Genomic DNA, 15,878 nt, shown 5'->3' with positions numbered 1-15,878 from the left:
ATTGTCATTATGGCCAAACAGTTCTATTTTCATTTCATCAGACCAGAGGACATTTCTCCAAAAAGTATGATCTTTGTCCCCATGGCAGTTACAAACCGTAGTCTGTCTTTTTTATGGCGGTTTTGGAGCAGTGGCTTCTTCCTTGCTGAGAGGATTTGCAGGTTATGTCGATATAGGACTCGTTTTACTGTGGATATAGATACTTTTGTACCTGTTTCCTCCAGCTTCTTCACAAGGTCCGGTGCTATTGGTCTGGGATTGATCTGCACTTTCGCACCAAAGTACGTTAATCTCTAGAAGACAGAACGCTTCTCCTTCCTGAGCGGTATGACGGCTGCGTGGTCCCATGGTGTTTATACTTGCGTACTATTGTTTGTACAGATGAACGTGGTACCTTCAAGCGTTTGGAAATTGCTCCAAAGGATGAAGCAGACTTGTGGAGTTCCACAATCTTTTTCTGAGGTCTTTGCTGATTTCTTTTGATTTTCCCATAATGTCAAGCAAAGAGGTACTGAGTTTGAAGGTAGGCCTTGAAATACATCCACAGCTACACCTCCAATTGACTCAAATGGTGTCAATTAGCCTATCAGAAGCTTCTATAGCCATGACATAATTTTCTGGAAATTTCCAAGCTGTTTAAAGGCATAGTCAACATAGTGTATGTAAATTTCTGACCCACTTGAATTGTGATACAATTAATTATAAGTGAAATAATCTGTCTGTAAACAATTGTTGGAAAGATTACTTGTGTCATGCACAAAGTAGATGTCCTAACCGACTTGCCAAAACTATAATTTGTTCACAAGAAATCTGTGGAGTGGTTGATAAACGAGTTTTAATGACTCCAACCTAAGTGTATTTAAACTCTGACTTCAACTGTATGCTGTAATGTAACATGTAATGGCATAACACAATAGATTTGATCAAATGAGTTGTGGCTTTCAGACTGTACACTCATCTCTGCTATTCAACCAGACGGCTTCTCCATATTCTGAATGAATCAAACGGGGCTTCTGGTAAGAGCTGGGTGGTGGGGTATGTCTCCTCATAAACAATTCCTGGTGTACCGAAGTTGAAAACATTGCGAGCTCCTGTTCACCTGACCTGGGGCCTCATTTGTCAATATTGCATGGAAACTATTTTAAAATACTACTTACAAACTGAATTTAGAATGTTCGTACTCACAGAAAAAGCGTGATTTATCAAACATAACCATAACAATGGTTATCTCGCACACCGGTAGGAGATAACCATTGATGAATAACATCCCTTTGCAGCTCATATGGAATATACAACACAGTACCATGAAATACAATGTTACAACCAAAAAAGGGTGGGTGTGACATAGCTGCGGAAGCCTATCAGAAGAGTTGGAGGTTTGTTATTTTTGGCCACCCGTGAGTATATGTCATTGCAGTTAATCTGTTCTGTTTTTTCATGATGTTCACTGCCATCACTAAATCTAAAATTATATTGTTGTAAGTACTGTGATACTAAAGAGCAGGGACGATTTACATTGATGAGATTGTTATCATTTGGTGCCAATATTGTAACCAGTTAATAAAGTCTTATGTAAAGAAAGTTTTTTGGAGTCACTATTTCATGTTATGGAACCAAGTTAATATATTGATACTAAGAAATGTATTGAATTGCTTGTAACCCAATTGTAGAAATGTGCATATGTTTTTCCAAAGTGACAAATCTTCTTGGTATAACATGACAAAATTAGTTATATATTATATATATTATACACATTATATATATATATTAGTTATTTATTAGGTTTAACTAAAGAGGAAAAGTAAATTGAGTGTTGAAAGAAATAGGTTGCAACTTCAAACATAGGTTCGTTAACCCATTGAGTCCCACCGTTGCTGCGGCGTGATTTAGGACTTCTAACCCCTTTTAAACATTGTATGTTTGAGCTACAGAATTATGGGTTGTATCATTGGATTTGTTTATTTCTTTGTATCAACAAATAGTCTGTGTGATTGACGGGGGGCTGAGCTAGAGAAGTGTTTGTGAGACAAGGGCGGATCCCGAAGGGGCCTTTGGCAGAGTCTTTTTTACAAAAACATCAGAATTGTTTGAGCTACAAACTATTTAAAATAGCTGAGACTCTCACGAGCACGCATGTGTAACATGTTTTGCTCTATGATGCTCACAAGCTACACAGGAGTCGTTAGAAGATCATAGGAAATCCCCGGACATAATGTCTATAATACTGTAATAAGTTCACATTGTTGCTGTCACAAACTCCACACAGTTGACTAGCTGGATATTCATTTCCCACTGAGCAAACATTATCGTACTTACAGCGTTCATTTAAATTCATTTCATCAGGTTTTTGTTTTGGCAGACCTTTTTAATTTTATTGACATTTGTCAATAAAACTCATGAATGCAACTGTTATGTCAAATTAATTGTGTTCTACTTGTAGCCCTGGATGTCCTGAAAATAAATGTTAAAACAATTGTGAGGCTAAATATAAGGGTTGAACATGCAGATAAATGAATGTCAGATAAATTAAAAGCCATTTTTTTTCTGGGGTCTTGGGACTGATAGGGTTAACAGCACTGTGGTGTCTGGCCAGCCAGGCCAGTGTAGCCGAGCCCATAGCCCAGATGAGGAGGGTGGGCCCATAGCCCAGTTACAGTTCAGCAGCTCAGCAGCACTACACTTAAGACAAAGAAAAAACAGACAGAGCATCCTACTTACTTTGCAACACATGTAGAGGCAGACAGTAGAGTCAGACACAGAGCAGCCACAGCACGCCAGGGACTAGAGACCCAACTCACTCATCTGAACCTTGGTGTGACAAAGTCAGTGAAAGCAGGGAAGCGGGAAGAGGGGGGTGGAGGGAGGAAGAGGTGCGTCAGTCGGTGGGATTATGGCGAGCGTGCCGAGCTTCCTGATCTTTTGTGGGTAGTCAGTGTTGTTGAGGTACTTTTGTCTCACATTGGGAAGTATTTGTACTTTTTGCCAAATGTCCTGTTTCATGTGACAGAAGCAACCCCGGTTGTAGGTCCCAGGAAACACCTTTGCGAAGACTTTAAAAACCGCCTTTAAAAACCGCCGGCTCGAAGTCAGTCATGACTGAATCTGGTTTCAGGTTGGGCCTGAGGCTCTTCAGCGTCGCATTTACGCACAAGCCTATGTTCCCTAAAAATGTAAAATATATCATGCTAGACTGCATGTTTATGCCTACATTTTGAACACTTCAATATAACAAAGTCAATAGTAACCGTTGATACATACCTCAGTCTTATTTTGCAGCAACACGAAGACCGTTGGAACCATGCAACCCAGGTATGGTGTACAAAGGACGGGTTGTCATGAATGTTCCATCTGCAAACCAGTCCTTTGAGTCACACAGGTACTACAAGTTGCGTGTGGTTGTGAAGATCGCAATTGTGTCTGGCCCGGGTCCACTGTCATGCTAGAGGAACAGCATCCGTTGTAGCCCTTGTAGGTTTCAGGGATGACGAGTTCAAAGAGGGGGTGCCGCATTGTTCTTTTGTTGGTGCAGTGCAGGCAAGTCATGTGTACCCGGTCCACAACTTGCTAAGTTTCTTTCTGGGTTTCCAGGCTTCTATCCTTCAGGCCATTCATCACCTTTCAGATCCATATCCAAGCATTGTCTGGGATATGGTTGTGCTCTCCAGATAAATTGGAGATAACCCCATCAGTGAGGGTTACTGATGGGGGTTACCCTGGCATTCGAAAGCATCGTATTCGGTGTTGTAGCCGTCATGAGCCAGGATATTTCTTCCACACACAGAGGATACATTCGGGTTCCATTGCTTGTTCTGACCTCCACTAAGAATAAAGAATACTGAGGGTAGCAGTGCAATATCTTTTTAAGTAGAATATTTGGATTATTAGCATATGAACGACTTGCAATTTGACTGCTGGACTATCGAAGCCATCCATCCAACCCATTTATTCAGATCGGACGGTTCAAAGAGGATAGTTTCAAAGGCAATCAATTGGGCCTAGTTATTGTTCATTAGCAGCATACTTTAGTTTGTGTGCCTATTAGTATTTTACAGTATGAACTCCTAAAACTTGAACAGTATTTTGGGCGTCATTGGAATGTAACATTTTAATACATTCTAATACAATTTTACTCAAACATTGGGTGACATAAAACACTTTTCGTTCCTTGTATTAATGGCAGTGTTGTTTTCCTATCAATATAATAATAATAATAATAATAATTGATCTGTGAAATTCGACATTGAACTTGAACCCTGTTTCAACAATCATCAGCTGATTCAGAAAATAATTTTCAGAATGACAGTAAAGTGAACAGCTGTTGTGATAGCACGCAATATTCTAGAATATTTTGATGTCTCGTATGTTACGAAAAGGATAGTACCAACTATACAGGCAGAAAAAGGCCTACATCATTTTAAAACAGGTTCAAAAGTTCAAAAGCTTTATTTCCTTGAAATTCATTTTATTCAATGGCTTCATCTGTGTCCTCGCCAGCAAAGGTAGGGCAGCACTTTACAACATTCCAATGTTATAGTCTTGTGAATCTCTCTCATGAATATTTTTTTTATTAAAAATGGGAACAATGGGAGAGATGGACAAATACTGATTTCAAAACAAAATGGACAACATTCTCAAAAGATGCCCTTGCATTAAAGTTGAACCTCTCATAGATTTTTTGTATAATAGCCTATACAGTCAACTCAAGATATGGTAATCTGTTCTTTTGAAATAGCCCACATTTTCCATATCATGATGAGACTAAATGAAATGACGTAGGCCAATTGGATTTTGTGATGTTGTCCTATATTAAATTGACTTATTAGACTGTTAAAATGTAGGGGAAAAGGAAGACGTTGTATATACTGTAAACATTGGATTTCTCTGGTCTGAATTTCATAATCATTTTCGTTTTCAGATGTTTTCCGTTGGTAGACCTACCCATGTGTCTCTCCTAACTTTGAAATCCTACTCACCAACGTCAAATCAAATCAAATCAAATCAAACTTTATTTACCACATGCAAATGAAGTGCAGACTTTACCGTGAAATGCTTACTTACAAGCCCTTAACCAACAGTGCAGTTCAAGAAGAAGAAAATATTTACCAAGTAGGCTAAAATAAAAAGTAATAATAAAAAACAACACAATAAGAATAACAATAACAAGGCTATATACAGGGGTCACCGGTACCGAGTCAGTGTGCGGGTGTACAGGTCAGTTGAGGTCATCTGTACATGTAGGTGGGGCCGAAGTGACTATGCATAGATAACAAACAAACATTGAGTAGCAGCAGCGTACAAGAGGGGGGGTCAATGTAAATTGTACGGTGGCAATTTTTATGAATTGTTCAGCAGTCTAATGGCTTGGGGGTTGAAGCTGTTAAGGAGCCTTTTGATCCTAGACTTGACGCTCTGGTACCGCTTGCCGTGTGGTAGCAGAGAAAACAGTCTATAACTTGGGTGACTGGAGTCACTGACAATTTTATGGGCTTTCCTCTGACACACGCCTATTATATAGGTCCTGGAATGCAGGAAGCTTGGCCCCAGCGATGTACTGGGCCGTTCGCACTACCCTCTGTAGCGCCTTACGGTTAGATGCCGAGCAGTTGCCATACCAGGCGGTGATGCAACCGGTCAGGATGCTCTCGATGGTGCAGCTGTAGAACCTTTTGAGGATCTGGGGATCCATGACAAATCTTTTCAGTCTTCTGAGGGGGAAAAGGTTTTGTCGTGCCCTCTTCATGACGGTCTTGGTATGTTTGGACCATGATAGTTTGTTGGTGATGTGGACACCAAGGAACTTGAAACTCTCGACCTGCTCCACTACAGCCCCGTCGATGTTAATGGGGGCCTGTTCGGTCCACCTTTTCCTGTAGTCCACAATCAGCTCCTTTGCCTTGCTCACATTGAGGGAGAGGTTGTTGTCCTGGCACTACCGTGGCACTACCTACATCCCTTCTCATCGTTGTCGGTGATCAGGCCTATCACTGTTGTGTCGTCAGCAAACTTAATGATGGTGTTGGAGTCATGTTTGGCCACACAGTCGTAGGTGAACAGGGAATACAAGAGGGGACTAAGTACACACCCTAGAGGGGCCCCAGCGTTAAGGATCAGTGTGGCAAACATGTTGTTGCCTACTCTTACCACCTGGGGGCAGACCATCAGGAAGTCCAGGATCCAGTTGCAGAGGGAGGTGTTTAGTCCCAGAGTCCTTAGCTTAGTGATGAGCTTCGTGGGCACAATGGTGTTGAACGCTGAGCTGTAGTCAATGAACAGCATTCTCACATAGGTGTTCCTTTTGTCCATACCAAAGCTGATAATTGTGACTTGATTGAATTTGAATTATTTTAATAATAATAATGATGATGATGGTGAGAGCCCTTAAAACCCTTTAATCATAGGCTATTGTTTCTTTTTGTCTCTAAAATCACAATGTTTTCGTTGCTTTAATCATGTGACAAATAGTCTGTTTTAACTGAAACGTCAAAATTTAGGCCTTTTATAGGATCTTTTATTTTCCACATGAAATGTTTATTTTCATAACTGATCAAAATTCAGTATGCTATAGCCTATAGATAATTTTCTGCCAATATGTGCAAATACATTTTAGGCCATATAACGAACAACTATGCATGATTTAATGAAAAGCAGCAAACAGACACAACATTGTTTCACATTATTTAATAAAAGACTCATTAACAGAAACAGGCCATATGATATATAGCTGTCTTCACAGTTTCCCGTCAAATAGGCTTACAAGGGAACTCTGTATCTCCACGAAGTTCATTGCGTGAGGGGGTCTGTGCTCATCAAAAAGACAAGTAAGCTCACAACTGTGTGGGAGTGTGTGCACCATGTTCATTCCTTAGTGATGTGGACACCAAGGACCTTGAAGCTCTCGACCTGCTCCACTACAGGCCCATCAAGGTGTATGGGGGCGTGCTTGCCCCTCCGTTTCCTGTAGTCCATGATCAGGTCCTTTGTTTAGCTAAAGTTGAGATCAACTTTAGCAAGGGTCCTGATCTTGGTAATGAGCTTGGGGGGGTGACTATAGTTATGAATGCTACACTGTAGTTAATGAACAGTATCTTTACATAGTTATTCCTTTTGTCCATGTGGGTGAGGGGAGTGTGGAATGCAATAGAGATTGCATCATCTGTGGATCTGCTGGGGCGGTATGCAAATTGGAGTGGGTTCAGGGTGCCTGGAATGATGGCGTTGATGTGAGCCCTGACCAGCCTTTCAAAGCATTTAATGGCTATAGATGTGAGTGCTATGGGATAATAGTCATTTAAGCAGGTTACCTTGGTGTCCTTGGGCATGGGGACTATGGTGGTCTGCTTGAAGCAAGTTTGTATTACAGACCGGGTCAGGGATAGGTTGAAAATGTCAGTGAAGACACTTGCCAACTGGTCAACGCATGCTCTGAGTACACGTCCTGGTATTCCGTCTGGCCCGGCGGCCTTGCGAATGTTAACCTGTTTAAAGGTCTTACTCACATCGGCTACAGAGAGCGAGATCACACAGTATTCCGGAACAGCTGGTGCTTTCATGCATGATTCAGTGTTGCTTGCATAGATGCCATTTAGCTCCTCTGGTAGGTTTGCATCGCTGGGCAGCTCACGGCTGGGTTTCCCTTTGTAATCCGTGATAGTTTGCAAATCCTGCCACATCCGTCAAGCATCAGAGCCAGCGTAGTAGGATTCGATATTAGTCCTGTATTTAGACTTTGCCTGTTTGATAGCTTGTCGGAGGTCTTTGAGGGATTTTTTTATAAGCATCCAGATTAGTGTATGCGCTCCTTGAAAGCGGCAGCCTTTACCTCAGTGTGGATGTTGCCTGTAATCCATGGCTTCTGGTTGGGGTATGTATTTACGGTCACTGTGGGGACGATGTTGCCGATGCACTTATTAATGAAACCAGTGACTGATGTGGTAAACTCCTCAATGTTATCAGATGAATCCGAGAATATTCCGGTCTGTGCTAGCGAAACAGTCATGTACCTTAGCATCTGCTTCATCGGACCACTTCCATAATGAGCATGTCAATAGTACTTCCTATTTGAGTTTTTGCTTGTAAGTGGGAAGCAGGAGGATAGAGTTATGGTGTGATTTTCCAAAGGTAGGGCGAGGTAGGGCCTTGTACAGTATGTATTTTTGTGTGTGAAGTAAAGGCGATCTATGAGTTTTTTCACCTCTAGTTGCAAAGGTGACATGCTGGTAAAAAATGAGGTTAAACAAATTTCAGTTTCCCTGCATTAAAATCACCGGCCACGAGAAACGCCGCCTCTGGATGTGCATTTTATTGTTTGCTTATGGCTGTATATGCGGTCTTAGTGCCAGCATTGGTTTGTTGTGGTAAATAGACAGCTACGAATAATGTAGATGAAAACTCTCTTGGTAAATAGTATGGCCTGCAGCTTATCATGAGGTATTCTAACTCAAGTGAGCAAAAACTCGAGACATCCTTAACATTAGAGATCGCGCACCAGTTGTTGTTAACAAAGACACAAACCTCAGGTAACTGCACTGTTAAAAATGTCCTATAATTTTATGGTACACTACCAGCTACTGGTTGCCGTGAAAATATGGTAAATATAAATTTAGGTGTTTTTGCTGTATGCTAATTCATTGGGATTTGAACTCAAAACCTGTTGGTTAGTAACTACTTGAATTTCCTGCTGTGCCACCAGGTCAGTGAGAATCCAATATAAAAATAATATTCAAATACTCTTTGAAGAGGTAGGGTTTCAGATGTTTTCGAAAGATGGAAAGGGACTCTGCTGTCCTAGCTTCAGGAGGAAGCTGCTAATCTTGCTGCTCCGTAGGCATGTACCATGGTCTTGTAGTGGATTCAAGCTTTGACTGGAAGCCAGTGGATTGTGCGGAGGAGCAAGATGACATTAGAGACCTTGGGAAGCTTGAGCCCCAGGGGGACTACAGCATACTGGATAAATTGCAGGGGTTTTATGGCACAAGCGGGGAGCCTAGCCAACAGCAAGTTGCAGTAGTCCAGCTGGGAGAGGACAAGTGCCTGGATTAGGACCTGCGCCACTCGTCAGTGAACTTCAGGTAGGAAAGTCGAAGCTCTAGAAAGATGCCCGACATGGAATTCTGAGTTGGATGACTGATTAAAACTGATTTTTCCCAGTCGGAGCTTGTTTTTTTCCCTAAATTCCCAGTTGTCTTGAACGTACTGAAGTCAGAAGTTCCGAGATCCCAGTGGTTTTGAACGCAGTATTATTTTGAGGAAGACAGGTGACAGGAGTAAAACCAGTATTTAAGTTATATTTTCTACAGTTAACTTATGCAGCAGCATACAAGACATGTTTGGACTCACCTTGCTGTGCTCACTTGAACAGGAAGGTGGCACAGTGGTGGCACTGTGCTTTCAAGACAACTGGGAACTCGTAAAAAAAAAAGAGGTTGAATCATGATGACATCATTAATCTTCAGGTCATACTGTAGCTCTAGAAAGAGGCCCGAGTTCCTGACTTAGAATTACGAGTTGGATGACCGTTCAAAACGTATTTCCCAGTTGGAGCTAGTTTTTTCCAGAATTCCCAGTTGTCTTGAACTCATTGAAGTCAAGTTTTCGCTGTTCCGAGTTAACAGTTGTTCTGAGCTTGGCACAAATCATGCTTCATTGACAGCATGGCCAATGTTGAATGTTTATCATTTTAAACTTGGAAAGAGAGACACTTAATCCCAGATCTGGGACCACACAGCCACTGTCATTGAATAGCAGGCTAGTGATTGCTTTGCAATGCTTGCAGTTAGCTACTGCCACTGATTGTTTCCAAACCACTCATTGTTGAATTTGCGATTTCCAACTTGTTGTGTAATGTTTATGTCCAATGGCAGATGAGCACCGATATATTTGATCTATAATTTCTCTTCGTATGACATGGATTAAAATGGATTTGCCAGTAGATTGTCGACTTGATTCATGATGATGACTGCTAGCTAAGATTTTGAAGGTATGATGTTGACATGATCAGTCCAATCAAAGCTACAGTAGATTTAACGTGATTTCACGTCATTTTATCTGTGGCCAATGACCTTGAGCCTTCTTGGATGGGCACTTCTAATTTATCTCTATGGCTGCACCCAAGGGGCTTGAATTTTCAAAGTCTACCGTGAGACTTGACAGTGACGTACTCTCCCCACGATTGACAGAACACTGAGCTAATCATGGCGCAACTGCAGCTTTATTAACTCAACGATTATTATAGCAATTTTTGACATTGTTTGCAAACTCATATGTGACATGTATTAATGCCAAAATAACATGCAAAACTGTTTTATTTTTTAAATTTTTTTTAGCAAAAAATGTGGGGCCAATACAGGTGGGACTCTGCCCTGAATGACGGGTCGCCACTGATCGTAATAATGTAGCTAACCAGATAGTATAACAGGCAAAAATGCTAACAATTCTTTGTGGCTATCTGGCTAGCTAACAGTAGTAGCTAGCCAGTTAGCTCTATTTACTTACTATGGGATTGCGACCTACGCACACTACAGTGGGTGTTGTAGGCAGGTAACCATGCCAAAATGAACACAGCATGCATTTATTAACATATCAAGATACAATACTGTAGTCAGGCAATACATGAGATGTGAATAGTGTAAGACACAGAATTAAGCTACTATTGCAGTATCTTGTCATACTCGTTTGAACCAGACAGCATCAGATAGCTGGCCTACACGTAGAGAGATAGAGGGGTGCTGTTTTGCTCGCTCGGATGCTTTCTCCTTCTGAGATACATTCAGCCTCTTGCGAATTGAAGGAAAAATCTGAAACACATTTTTAAGGGAAGCCTGGCTTCCCTTGACATCCATGAATACATGCCACTGCTTTCACTGCTGCAGTGTTTACGTGTCTTCTTGTTTTGATGTACATATTTAAGAGGTGTTGTATAATATTATTGCATTATTGACTTTAAGTCGCATTAAATGTTTAGGACATAAATGTTTGTGCTTTCTTGCCAATTTATGGCCACTCTCTCGCCTGACATGAACATGCCAATAGAAGCTGGTAAGACAGCACAAACAGATCTGGCACAAGGCTAGCCCTCTATCCCTCATCCCAAAGAAACAGCATCTCACCAGAAACGTTCAGAAATATTATACGATTTAACTCCTAAATAACAAAAAAGCTGTTTACACAGGAGCTCAAGATCAAGTGATATCCATTGATCCTTTCAAGAGGTAACAATTTCTCAGTCAATCAGATCCGTTCTATTTTCTTGTCATTTTACAGTACCAATACTTCTGACTTTGTTCCTGTTCAGAAAATGTACACTACATGAACAAAAGTATGTGGACACCTGCTTGTCGAACATCTCATTCCAAAATCATGGACATTAATATGAAGTTGGTCCCCCTTTTGCTGCTATAACAGCCTCCACTCTTCTGGGAAGGTTTTCCACTAGATGTTGGAACATTGCTGCAGGGACATTCAGCCACAAGAGCGTTAGTGTGGTCGGGCACTGATGTTGGGGTATTAAGCCTGGTTCCAATTCATCCTAAAGGTGTTCGATGGGGTTGAGGTCAGGGCTCTGTACAGGCCAGTCAAGTTTTTCCACACCAACCTCGACAAACCATTTCTGTATGGACCTTGCTTTGTTTACGGGGGCATTGTTATGCTGAAACAGGAAAGGGCCTTCCCCAAACTGTTGCCACAAAGTTGGAAGCACAGAATTGTCTAGATTTCGTTGTATGCTGTAGCGTTAAGGGGCTTAGCCATCACACTTTACAGTTGGCACTATGCATTCGGGCAGGACACGTTCCCCTGGCATCCGCCAAACCCAGATTTGTCCTTTGGACTGCCAGATGGTAAGGCGTGATTCCTCACTCCAGAGAACGCGTTCCCACTGCTCCAGAGTCTAATGGCGGTGAGCTTTACACCACTCCAGCCAACGCTTGGCATTGCGCTTGGTGATCTTAGGCTTGTGTACGGCTGCTCGGCCATGAAAACCCTTTTCATGAAGCTCCCGACAAAAAGTTGTTGTGCTGATGTTACTTCCAGAGGTAGTTTGGAACACGGTAGTGAGTGTTGCAACCGAGGATAGATGATTTTCACGCATTACGCATTTCAGCACTCACCGGTCCCGTTCTGTGAGCTTCTGTGACCTACCACTTTACAGCGGAGCCGTTGTTGCTTCTAGACATTTCCACTTCACAATAACAGCACTTACAGTTGACCGGGGCAGCTCTAGCAGGGCAGAAATTTGACGAACTGACTTGTTGGAAAGGTGGCATCCTATGACGGTGGCATGTTGAAAGTCACTGAGCTCTTCAGTAAGGCCATTCTACTGGTAATATTTGTTTATGGAGATTGCATGGCTGTGTGATCGATTTTATACACCTGTCAGCTAAGGGTGTGGCTGAAATAGCCGAATCCACTAACTTGAAGGGGTGTCCACATACTTTTGTACATATACTGTATTTCATTGACAAAAATAAAATATGACTCTACAGTGCTCCCTTGTGGAGAAATGCAATTATTGACAGCAAGAAATAACCAGACACGTTAATCCAAAGAACTGTACATTTTCCCAACTACACAATACAAATATCTGAAAACATACGCATACTGTACAGTTTTAACGCATTGACAAATATGTTAATACAATAACCATTCTCTAAAATGTAATGATCGCTGCATCTGTACATAGTCCATCTGTAAACTACCCACCCAATTTACCTACCTCACCCCCCATACTGCTTTTATTTATTTACTTTTCTGCTCTTTTGCACACCAGTATCTCTTCTTGCACATGATCATCTGATGATTTATCACTCCAGTGTTAATCTGCTAAATTGTAATTATTCGATTTATTGCCTACCTCATGCCTTTTGCACACATTGTATATAGATTCTCTTTTTTTTCTACCATGTTATTGACTTGTTTATTGTTTACTCCATGTGTAACTCTGTGTTGTCTGTTCACACTGCTATGCTTTATCTTGGCCAGGTCGCAGTTGCAAATGAGAACTTGTTCTCAACTAGCCTACCTGGTTAAATAAAGGTGAAATAAAAAATAAATAAAAAAAAGCACACAAAGTATGTAACACATCTTTGCAATTGTTTAAATATAAAATGTATATATTTCTATTTCAAGTATGTAATATTTTATTTCATTAATCTACTCATTTTATTATATAAACCTATTACCTACAGTACAGTTACATATATGATACAAAAATATTTGATTGATCATAATGAATTCATTAAGATGTGTTCTCTAGGTATATACAGTGCCATGAAAAAGTATTTGCCCCTTTCAAATTTTCTCTACTTTTACATATTTTTGATACTGAATGTTATCAGAACTTCAACCAAACCTAATATTAGATAAAGGGAACCTGAGTGAACAATAACACAACAATTACATATATATTTCATAAACAAAGTTATGCAACACTCAAAAAGTAATTGTGAAAAAGTAATTGCCCCCTTACACTCAATAGCTGTTTGCGTCACCTTTAACTGCACTTCCTGTAGTTGTTGATCAGTCTCTCAAGTCGCTGTGGAGGAATTTTGGCCCACTGTTCCATGCAGAACTGCTGTAACTCAGCGACATTTGTGAGTTTTCAAGCATGAGCTGCTCGTTTCAAGTCCTGCCACAACATCTCAATTGGGATTAGGTCTGGATTTTGACTAGGCCATTCCAAAACTTTAAATTTGTTGTTTTTTAGGCATTTTCATGTCGACTCCGTATAGGAGTTGCAGCAATGAGACAAGACTGTTACTACCAATTGGATACCACAAAAAAGGGGTAAAAGTAAAAAAATAAATAATAATAAGTATACAATTTTTAAACTCAGGTTCCCTTTATTAAATATTTGGTTTTGGTTGAAGATCTGATAACATTCAGTATAAAAAAAATATGCAAAAATGTTGAAAGGGGGCAAATACTTTTTCATGGCACTGTATTGTATAGATTGCTCAAATATTATATTTTATATAAATAAATTGAAATTGGTATTTATAACATCTGGTTCTGTATCTCTAAATAAATGCAATGTAATCCAAGAAAACAGGAGTGCACAGTTTCAAAAACACAACCATTCTAGACTATATAATTCATTCATTCATGTCGATTTACGCATCTATTGTTAATCACAAAAAACAAGAGGGTCTAAATAAATAACTTTACAGTGTAGTGCTCCAGATGTGCAACGTGTTGCAATACAATCCATAAGGTATAAGTGGCAGTGGTGTAATGTACTTAAGTAAATATACTTGAAAGTACTACTTAAGTCGTTTTTTTGGGGCATCTGTACTTTACTGTACCATTTATATTTTTTACAACTTTTACTTTTACTTCACTACATTCATAAAGAAAATTATGTACTTTTTACTCCATGCATTTTCCCTGACACCCAAAAGCACTTGTTACATTTTTTATGCTTAGCAGGACAGGAAAATTGTCTAATTCACACACTTATCAAGAGAACATCCCTGGTCATCCCTACTACCTCTGATCTGGCAGACTCACTAAACACATGCTTCGTTTGTAAATGATGTCTGAGTGTTGGAGCGTGCCCCTGGCTATCCGTAAATAAAAAAACAAATAAATGATGCTGTCTTGTTTGCTTTATATAAGGAATTTGAAATAATTTATACTTTTACTTTTGATACTTAAGTATATTTTAGCAATTTACATTTATTTAAAACCAAATACTTTTAGACTTTTACTCAAGTATTATTTTACTGGGTGACTTTCACATTTACTTTAGTAGTTTTCTATTAAGGTATTGTTTACTTTTACTCAAGTATGAAAATTGGGTACTTTTTCCACCACTGATAAGTAGTTGTTCTTCTCTGTACACTTCAGGTTGATGAGGGGAGAGAGGTCAGTTGAACATGGACTATATAGGGAATAATTTGCCTTTTCAGACGCAGACACGGTTTGATTTCTTACTACTCTGGATACAAGCACAGTTCACTAGAGTCTACTGTAGTGACTAGAGCACACAGCCAGCAAGCCCATGTCTGGCAAAAATACCAGCAAACAACCCAAACACAGCACAGTTCAAAATGCCCTGACACACAAGGCTGTGTATATCATTGTACTATGAAATATACTGTATATTGTAGATACTATAAGGGTTGCTTCAGTTGGGAATCTGGTCAAACTGTGGCAATTGCGATATAGGGACTCAAGGATTTTTCTGTAGAGTTCTTCGTCAGTCTATGGAACCCCTCAGCCAAGGCAATCAGTCAACACAACAGATACCTCAATCTATAGAACAACATTCAAAGAGAGACCTCTCTAGAGACAGTTCTATCTGATATTTGGGGATTGCAGGAGAAGGAGAAGGAAAAGAGAGACATTTATTTTTTGTTCACTCAGACAATGTGTGTGAGTGTGTCGGTGCAGGTGGAATCAGAGTTGTGTGTTAGGGTGTGTGTGTCGTCACAGATTGAGACAGAGCTGTGTGTGAGTGTGTGTGTGTCGGTGTGTCGGTGAGTGTGTGTGTGTCACTGATGCAGGGCAGCTCCTTGGGGGAGGACTTCTCCAGCACAGAGATCTGTGTGACGGTGGAGCTCTCTGTGAATAGGGTGCGTCTTCTCCTACTGTAGCTCATATAGCCCTGGGTCTGCCACTTCCACAGACGCTTCTTCAGCTCCGCCTGCACCTAGAGACACACACAGAGACACACACAGAGACACACACACACACACACACACACACACACACACACACACACACACACACACACACACACACACACACACACACACACACACACACACACACACACACACACACACACACACACACACACACACACACACACACACACACACACACACACACACACACAGAGTCAGAGAGAGCAATAGAGAGAGTGAAATAGTTGTTGGGGA

At 40.6% G+C, this 15,878-nt stretch overlaps 1 pseudogene; it reads right to left on the bottom strand.

Moving 5' to 3' along the window:
* Positions 1 to 10,293: 10,293 nt before the first annotated feature.
* Positions 10,294 to 15,878, bottom strand: part of LOC139578703 (pituitary adenylate cyclase-activating polypeptide type I receptor-like) — an 86,572-nt pseudogene continuing 80,987 nt past the window's right edge.

This window comes from Salvelinus alpinus, chromosome 6 (assembly GCF_045679555.1).
Source record: "Salvelinus alpinus chromosome 6, SLU_Salpinus.1, whole genome shotgun sequence".
NCBI classification, from domain to species: domain Eukaryota; kingdom Metazoa; phylum Chordata; class Actinopteri; order Salmoniformes; family Salmonidae; genus Salvelinus; species Salvelinus alpinus.
Note: the sequence above shows the minus strand (reverse complement) of the source record. Positions and strands in the feature narration are given on the sequence as shown.